The sequence below is a fragment of the Lepisosteus platostomus genome, chromosome 14, assembly GCF_059453375.1.
Source record: "Lepisosteus platostomus isolate fLepPlt1 chromosome 14, fLepPlt1.hap1, whole genome shotgun sequence".
NCBI classification, from domain to species: domain Eukaryota; kingdom Metazoa; phylum Chordata; class Actinopteri; order Semionotiformes; family Lepisosteidae; genus Lepisosteus; species Lepisosteus platostomus.
The window spans coordinates 30,595,066-30,603,574 of record NC_142624.1 but is presented as its reverse complement, the minus strand read 5'-3'; positions in this window follow the sequence as shown (position 1 = coordinate 30,603,574).

The following is an 8,509-nucleotide window of genomic DNA, read 5'->3' as shown; positions in this document are numbered from 1 at the left end:
AGGCACAGCCAATTTCCCAGGCCTGTAAGAGGAAACAGGTTTATTTTGGGAAGCCGGTGGGTAGTGTTCCATCAAAGGCTGAAACGATGACAACGGGAGTGGTGTTTAATGTATTTATCTGCAGGGTTGCCTTTCATGAACCGCTTTCCTTAAATATAATCAGGGATTTGTCTGTTTATCCTGGCAGCAACAGAGCATTAAACACGACCCTGTCTCAATGCACAGGGTCAGCACTGTCTGCTGATATAAACCAGTCAACACTCCCTTATACTATACACAAGTGAAGCAAATCCCAAACTGCAACAGATCAGATACTGACAAGATGTACAGACAAGGCTGCCACCTATTGATGGCAAAATGTAGTATTCCAGATCATTTTATCAGTCTTATCCAGTCCCAGCAGGTCTGTGCGGGAAACAGATGTAGATAACCTTTTTATTAAGTCAGCCTGTCTGATTCTACCTTCCTTTTACTTGCCTAGTTTAATCTTTCAATTGCATCTTTACAAGACTCAAAATAAGGGAATAAGTGCTTTTATTATTTTCAAATAATGTTTGAGCACTATTTTGACTCTTTTAACTGTTTCTGCTTGATTAACTTACTATTTTTAAGGCAGAAAAATCCTAACTTGTTTTTTCAATATCAATGTGAAAAACATTATAAATACATTGTATAATATTCTTTTAAGAGAGAAAAGTCCTATACCTGCCAGCACGTGTACTAAGACACTAGTTTTGACAAATTTCTCAGAAAGTGCCATTAACATGCTTGTGAAGATCACAACTTGTTATTGTAAATAACTTCAAAGCCTCTGTTATATTTTGTAGCACCACATTTATACTTTGTCTAGCATGACTAGATCAAAGTGGACAAAAACAACATGAACTGTACATTATTGACAGATCATAATGGACAGAAACTGACACAGAACAACCTTAAAACAAAAACTGGTGCTTTCTAAAACTGACAACTGTATGACTTTAGCAACACTAAATCTGGGTTAGAGCTGTTTATAATGTGTGGAGAGTCACTGTGATAAGTGATAGTAAATTTACAATTGAATTAAAGGTTTAATGTTCAACTGAATTAAAGGTTTAATAAAGCAGCCTTGTATGTAAAATGGTGTACAAACTCCAGTAGTCTAATATATACATCCAGTTATTCCACAAACACCCTTGTAAAAAAAATGATTTTTCTAGACTAAAGAAATATCAAAGAATTATATTTTATTCCATCACCAGATAATGAGCAATCTCTCAGAGACATTGTATGAAATGAAAACTAAACACCTCTAAGTGCATCAATGAGCAATCAAAATCTGTCTTCTGATTTTTTTGTGCTATTAAGTTCCATTTACTGTAATGTACCTACTGTAATAATACAATCTCTATCCAGCATTTAACCACGGACAGGAAAAATAAACATTTTAATTATAGTAAATAAGTAAAATTATCCTTTTGGAATCTCCAACAGCAAAATACTGTACAAACACACAATATGGCGTACATTTTCTGGTGTGTTTTGTGTAACTGAGGACTTTGCAACAACAGGAAACCAGAGTGAATCTGCTCGCCATGCTGATTTTATTTTTAATAGAAGTAATCCCTGCTGTATTGATAAAATTAAATTATTTCACTATGTTCTTAGACTTAGTTGAATGACTAAAATGGATGATTTCTTCTGCAAACTCAGTAACATAACATCAAGCATGTAAACTGATGTCTTCAATGACTTAAAATAGAGACAGATTTGTTTGCACGAGACTTGCCTCATTCTTTGCACTTTATTATCTTCAAATGAGAGCCTTTAATCAGGAACAAATGCTTTATGCTTTTAACACTGCATACAGCTGGACGGTTTCATGTATGCATTACAGTGTCTTAAAATTGTTTTGGGTACATTAGACAAGCTGGCTGTAATCTGAAACCAAACCCTTATCTGAAGTACAGTATTTGTCTCATTTCACAAAAAAATTAAAAACAACCCTCAAGGATCCATAGAAAGCAAATAGGATAAGTAAAAGACAACAGCATGTTGAGACTCAATGTGGCTTAAAGCTTTCCAATTACTTTATCCAAGAACTGTTAAGCTGTTTTTTTTCCTGTGAAATGGGTTCATACAGTACTGTATATACTGTACCATGTCTTTAGGTGTGTGTTTTGACAAAGCCCTCCATTTCTGTAACAATCCCTCCTTTTTATAAGAAGGCAGTCATGAGGTATGAATGTCTTTCTGTGATCTGTAATTTTATGCTATTTTCTCATGTCACATTTATCATTTGTTGTACGCCTTATCTAGTTTGTGCACCCCAGCTGCAGTTTTATTTTGCTGTAGATCTCTAATTTTCCCAGACATCCACCTGCTCTCAAACTCAACGCTAAGCCTGTGCTGAATGGAATGATGGACAATTTTTTGATAAGGACAGGAATGTGATCTTTTGTTTTCTTTTGATGTGTTTGAGTACAAAACATAATGGGATCTTCAGAATGTCTTTCTGCTATATATAACACAATTATGAGCCTTAAAACTTGCCAGGTACTCAGGCTTTGCTGCCCTTTATAATATTCTTACAATAACTGTAGAGATGAGGAGGATTGTGAAAACAAAGTGAAATTACCTTTGCATACTTGATTGTTTATACTGTGGGGTACCAAAGTTAAAAGATTTGTTTTTCTGATTTCTAATTGATTAATGCTTGGATTATTCAACCGTTTTTAGGCAATTCCTGCAGTGTTGTGAATAAATACCTAAACACTCAATGTAAAGATTTTCAGCATCCTACAGTAAATATATTTTTAACCTTTGATTAAATTAATCCTTTTCTCACAACAAAATCAGTAATCTAATGTTTGATTCATTATTTTTTTTTCATGAGAATTTACGTGCATTTTTTTTTTACCTAGAATGTTTTCTTAGTAGAGAAAATAGGAAACGTGAGATCACAGCCAGTAACGTTACGTTACAGGCAATATCAGAGGTAATTGTTAGTTAAATTTTCTGGAAATGAATTTTACAATTCTGCTGACATTAACTTTGAAAAAGGCCTTTAAGGAGAACACGTGTTCATTATGTCCTCTTATTTCAAATCTAACTTCAGCTACTAAATGCTGACAAATTGAGTAAATGGCTTTCTTTAATATAAAAAGGTTTTCTTGAACTAACAGCTGGGTAGGTATAATTGCCATTTGTTCTGTGATTAAATTGTTGGCATTGGTAAGTGGGTTGAAAGCAGGATTCTGTCATTAAAGTGAATATTACAGAGATAGAAGCCTTGAGATCTATTATTTCACTGACTTGCAGTTTGGATTATTAAATATTAGCCTGAAGTGGTGAAGGCCACCGCTGACAGGTTAGCTCAGCAGCCTTCATGCAACCAGAATTACTCACTTTATGATTAAATACTGTAGTTTAGCTTTGAAAATGCTGCCATCTGCTGTTTACTTTTTGAATAACATTTTTTCCATTAGTCTGTAGGCAAAATTGGATTAGATTCCGAGGAAGAATGTCAATCTAGATTGAAAGCATTACTGTATACCGGTAGTTCATTCTAAATGCTTACATTTCCGGCAATCCCTCATACATAGCTGATCTTAGTACAACCCATAATAAGAAAGTTAATGCAAGTACCATTGTTCGTCATATTCAGTTACAGTATATAGCTGTAAATCCAACAAATAAACGCTGGTCATAGCCATGTAATAAAGCTATGTAATATACAACATTTAGACATGCCCATTGTCGTAAAGATGGATTTAGTTCTCATTCATACTCCTAGCTCTCTAACTAGCTTGCAGATTGCGATATTCTCTATATTATTAGGGACGAAAGTGTAGAAAGTGTTTTATATTTTAAAAGAACTGCACGACTTGTTTGTTCAACCTACAGAACTAGGACAGAGAGTTCAAAAGTTGACTACACATACCCATTAACAGGAACAAAAGCACACCTAGGAAGCTAAAAATTAATTTGGGTAAATGTACCTATTTAACTCATGAAATAACCATAATAATCAAACGGTTTGTTGTAATATTACGAGACGTTTAATTTGTGTTAACATGTTCAGTATTTTGTGTTGTATGTTCTTATTCAGGTTTATTTTTGCTGTGGTGGTTTGTTTAGTGTGAGAGAAGTTTTGTTTGATCTCTGCCCCAGAGGAAATTGTGGTGTGGACTTTTGGGGTTGAGAAATCACGTTCGCGCTGTTACTCTTTTTCTTTTAATCTCTTTTTTATTTCGGTTTCGAATAAAGTTTGATTATCGTTCAGTAAAAGCTCTGTTTTCCTTCATATATGAATGCCTAAAAACCTCAACTGAACCCAGGATTTTTACAACATCTACAGTATTGCAATTCCTTAATATCAAAAACCAATAAAAACCATTAATGCACAGATGATAAAATCACTAGTGGGCACAGTTTAACAGCTGACTGCATGGTTTATGCACACCACAAATAGCAGGCTAAGCTGTAAAATACATCGGAGTAACACAAAATGTTTTTTAATTTTTGTATTACTCTCTTGCTTCGTATACAGAGTATATATATTTTCATAGTTTTTATTTGTATTTTGTTGTAGCTAAAAGGCTAGATTGACTGTGACAAGCACAATCTTTCAGTTTCGGATCGGCAGACTCCTGCTTTTAATTCGTATTATGCCGCAGGCATTGCACCACCCCAGAGTGACCACAACGTGGAGCCGAGAAACTCTTTAAATGTAAGATGTAGCGTTGAATCATCACCCACCTTGCCAGGTCTAATAACTACTTCTTGGCACACAAACGAAAAAAAAACAGATCCGTAAAACTTCACATTAAATTTACTATAGTAGCTCTATGACTTACAGTATCTTAGACGTCTTCCTTCAGACAACTGGAAAAGGGATATTTGTATTTATGAAAGATCACAAAAAAGTTGCTCAAGTAATAATAATTGCTTACACTTATATAGCACTTTTCTGGACACTCCACTCAAAGCGCTTTACAGGTAATGGGGACTCCCCTCCACCACCACCAATGTGCAGCATCCACCTGGATGATGCAATGGCAGCCATAGTGCGCCAGTACACTCACCACACATCAGCTATCAGTGGGGAGGAGAACAAAGTGATGAAGCCAATTCATAGATGGGGATTATTACAGTACGTGCTTATGATTGGAAAAGGCCAAGAGGAAATTGGGTAACACCGCTACTCCTTTCGAGAAATACCCTGGGATATTCAATGACCACAGAGAGTCAGAACCTTGGTTTTCCATCTCATCCAAAGGACAGCACCTGTTTTACAATATAGTGTCCCTGTCACTATGCTGGGGCATGAGGACCCATGCCCGCCCCACTAACACCTCTTCCAGCAGCAACATCGTTTTTTCCCAGGAGGTCTCTCATCCAGGTACTGACCAGGCTCACACCTGCCTAGCTTCAGTGGGTTATCAGTTGTGAATTCAAGGGTGAAGTTAAGGCCGCTGGCCATAAACATGCAACTGTTTTTGTCATCATTCGTATGATTGTGGACGTTTGAAAAGCAGAATGCCAATTTGGAACTGCTTGAGACTGTTTTTCAAAACACACGTTTGTCAAATAGATGTCACCTGGTCCTCATTTCCATTCTGAATGAACACATTACATAGCAATGCTCACTTGAAATATTTGTTAGCTCAGTAAACAGCACCTGAAATTAAGCAGAACTAATGTGTTAACACCTGCTTTATGAGATTTTGATGTACTTATTGGCTCTTCCTCTGGCTGTCCTAAAGCTAAACTTTTAAAGGTCAGTGAGAGAATGTGTTCTTAGGCATTTTCAGAATTTAAAGCAGGGACAGAGACAATTATCTCTTCCTTCTTCTGTGTAGAAGATGTATATCTGTACCCTTAATCGATTGATTTAGCAACTTAGTATAGTGCTTTGCTTTGCACACATCTAGAGCTCTAATCTTATATGCAGGACTGCCGACAAGCTATATGACAACTGTCCATACCTGTGGAAAAACATCCTGGTTTGTGCTGAACAATATATTCCTTGATCAGTAGCTAAATCCAGAAATTAAAAAGTAAAAAAATGTCAATGCCATTCAGACAGGGTTAGTGCCGTTGGTGATTTTGCTCTTTGCCAGTGACTAAAAAAGGAAGGCTTAATTCATTTTTTCCGTTTGTGATGTTTAAGTTCTGTTTTGAATTTTTGAAATGATTTGTTGGGCCTCTTCGTGCTGCAGTTTTCTGAGGGCAGAGTCATCTTGGATGGTGCGCATAGCGTCACAATGAAATTGATATTATATTCTTAGCTATTAATAGAAGCATACAGTTGTGTTTCAGATCATGTAACAAAAAGCTGGCTGGAGTTTTGCTGCATGAACTCTCCATTCTTGTTGGCACATCTTATGTCAATGAATTTCCCAGATGGGTACTGCATGGTAGTCTTGCCCAGATTGAGGAGCTTGCCAAGCCTGTTAAGCATGTGAAAAACAGTAAGAGAGAGAGAGAGGTATTTGCTTCAGGAATCCACGATTGCTGTTTGATTAAATTGCACTAAAATTCACAATTAATTAATCATCTGACTTCAGTGTTTGATGTTATCTGTATATTTCCCAAGACACATTAAGCTTATCTGGTAATCTGAAAGGGTAAGGGGCATAGTAATGGTAATGGTACTCTGTAAGGTTGCAGAAACCTGGAAACATAAGACCAGGGCAGGACTACACCCTGGACAGGACACCAGTCCATCACAGGGCAATGTACAGTTTCAGATTTAAACTACTTCTTATTTAATTGAAGTAGCTGTGTTTGCCTAGCTTTTGTAAATATACCCCAATATTATCCTGAATGTATAGGACTCAAAAGAGAGTCTGGATCATATTTAGCATTAGAGTACAAGTTTCAAGTGGTATTTTAAAGGAGCTGTAAAGTGCACCCTTTTAAAATGGAAGGTAAAATAAATTGTAGACTTAGAATGTATCACTGTATTGGTTTATGTTATGTAACTGTGCTGCTAAAAATCTGATTAAGTCCAAATTCAAGCCTGTTGATGTTCTGGTAGATAATGACATTATTTTAGATAATTAAAAAATTAAATCTGGTCTTCGAACACAGAACTCTGTTCTTCATATAAACCCATATAGTAAGTGAATGTTGGTATCATGCTCCATGTACTGTAGCTCTTTCGACAAATTATTTTTTAAATTGTATTAAACTGTAATAGTCTATTGTGTAACATTAAATTTTACACAACTAATGTATCATAGAAATGATCTCACAAGATTTTATTTCACCTTACAATGCACATTTTTGTATCTAAACACTGGAGTTCTTACCGTATCACATTAATCTTACATTTCACAGGTGTCACTTAACAATTACGTCTGTGTTTTCTCTGAAGATCAGATCAGCATTAAGTTGTAATGTTTCACATGGGTGAATAATATTCAATATGCTCTACATTTGTTTTTTCACATTATTTCACTTGTTTATCATTTGTAATAACCATATCCTATATCACATAAAAGAATCAACATTTTTTTCTTTTATACCAGCCCATCTTCTCTCTAGCTTGGAATATCAGTACAGGACAGATGAGGACTGCACTTACATTTCTGTGATTGATGTGCGCTATCAAACCTCTCTGTCACTTTTCCCAGTACAATATCTACAGTGACCACAACACGGTTAGAACTGACTGAGGGAGTGATACTTCTCTTGCTCATAGCACTGTAAGCTCACAGCTGCCCAACAAGCCCAACACTGACCAACTAAATCCCAACTAAGCATTATTGCACTTGGAAAACCTTTGCACCACATCTTGTGAAGTCCCCATCATACAGTAGTTAGTTAACAAGACTTCAGAAACCAGTAAAGATTAATACCATGCTGAAAGGGAAGAAACACAATGTTTTGGATGTGGAGCCTTCTTTAGGTTTTCTTTCCTTACCTTTCAGCATGGAATGAACCTTTTTCCCGTTCCTTTGCAGCCTGTGCATGCAGCTACCTACTTGAACGTCTTCAAAAACCAGTGTCTGTTATTAAGCCCCCAATGTCTGCTCCAAAGAGTCACCTTTGCTGGTTTATGCTGCTCAGACACATATGAAAATCCTGTTATAATTGTCAGTACTGGACACAAAATGAATAACATCTGAGAACAGGTTGACCTAATAAACATATGTATGTCTTAAATGTCAGTCTGGACCAACACAACTTTTTTATTCTTTTTGTATCTCTTTGTTTCTTTCCCTGTCCATCCAATTTAAGATCAAAGGCCCCTTTGGCCTTTTGGATGAACATTTTTTATTTCTGTTGCTTATATGGCCATCAGCCATATCACCCTACAGCTCATAACAGGCAACCCATTGAAGCTAAGCAGGTGTGAGCCTGGTCAGTACCTGAATGGGAGACCTCCTGGGAAAAACCAAGGTTACTGCTGGAAGTGGTTAGTGGGGTCAGTAGGCGGCGCTCACCCTGCAGTCTATGTGTCCCACAGTCGGATGTGTCGGGTCATAATGTCCCAGTATAGTGATGGGGACACTTCACT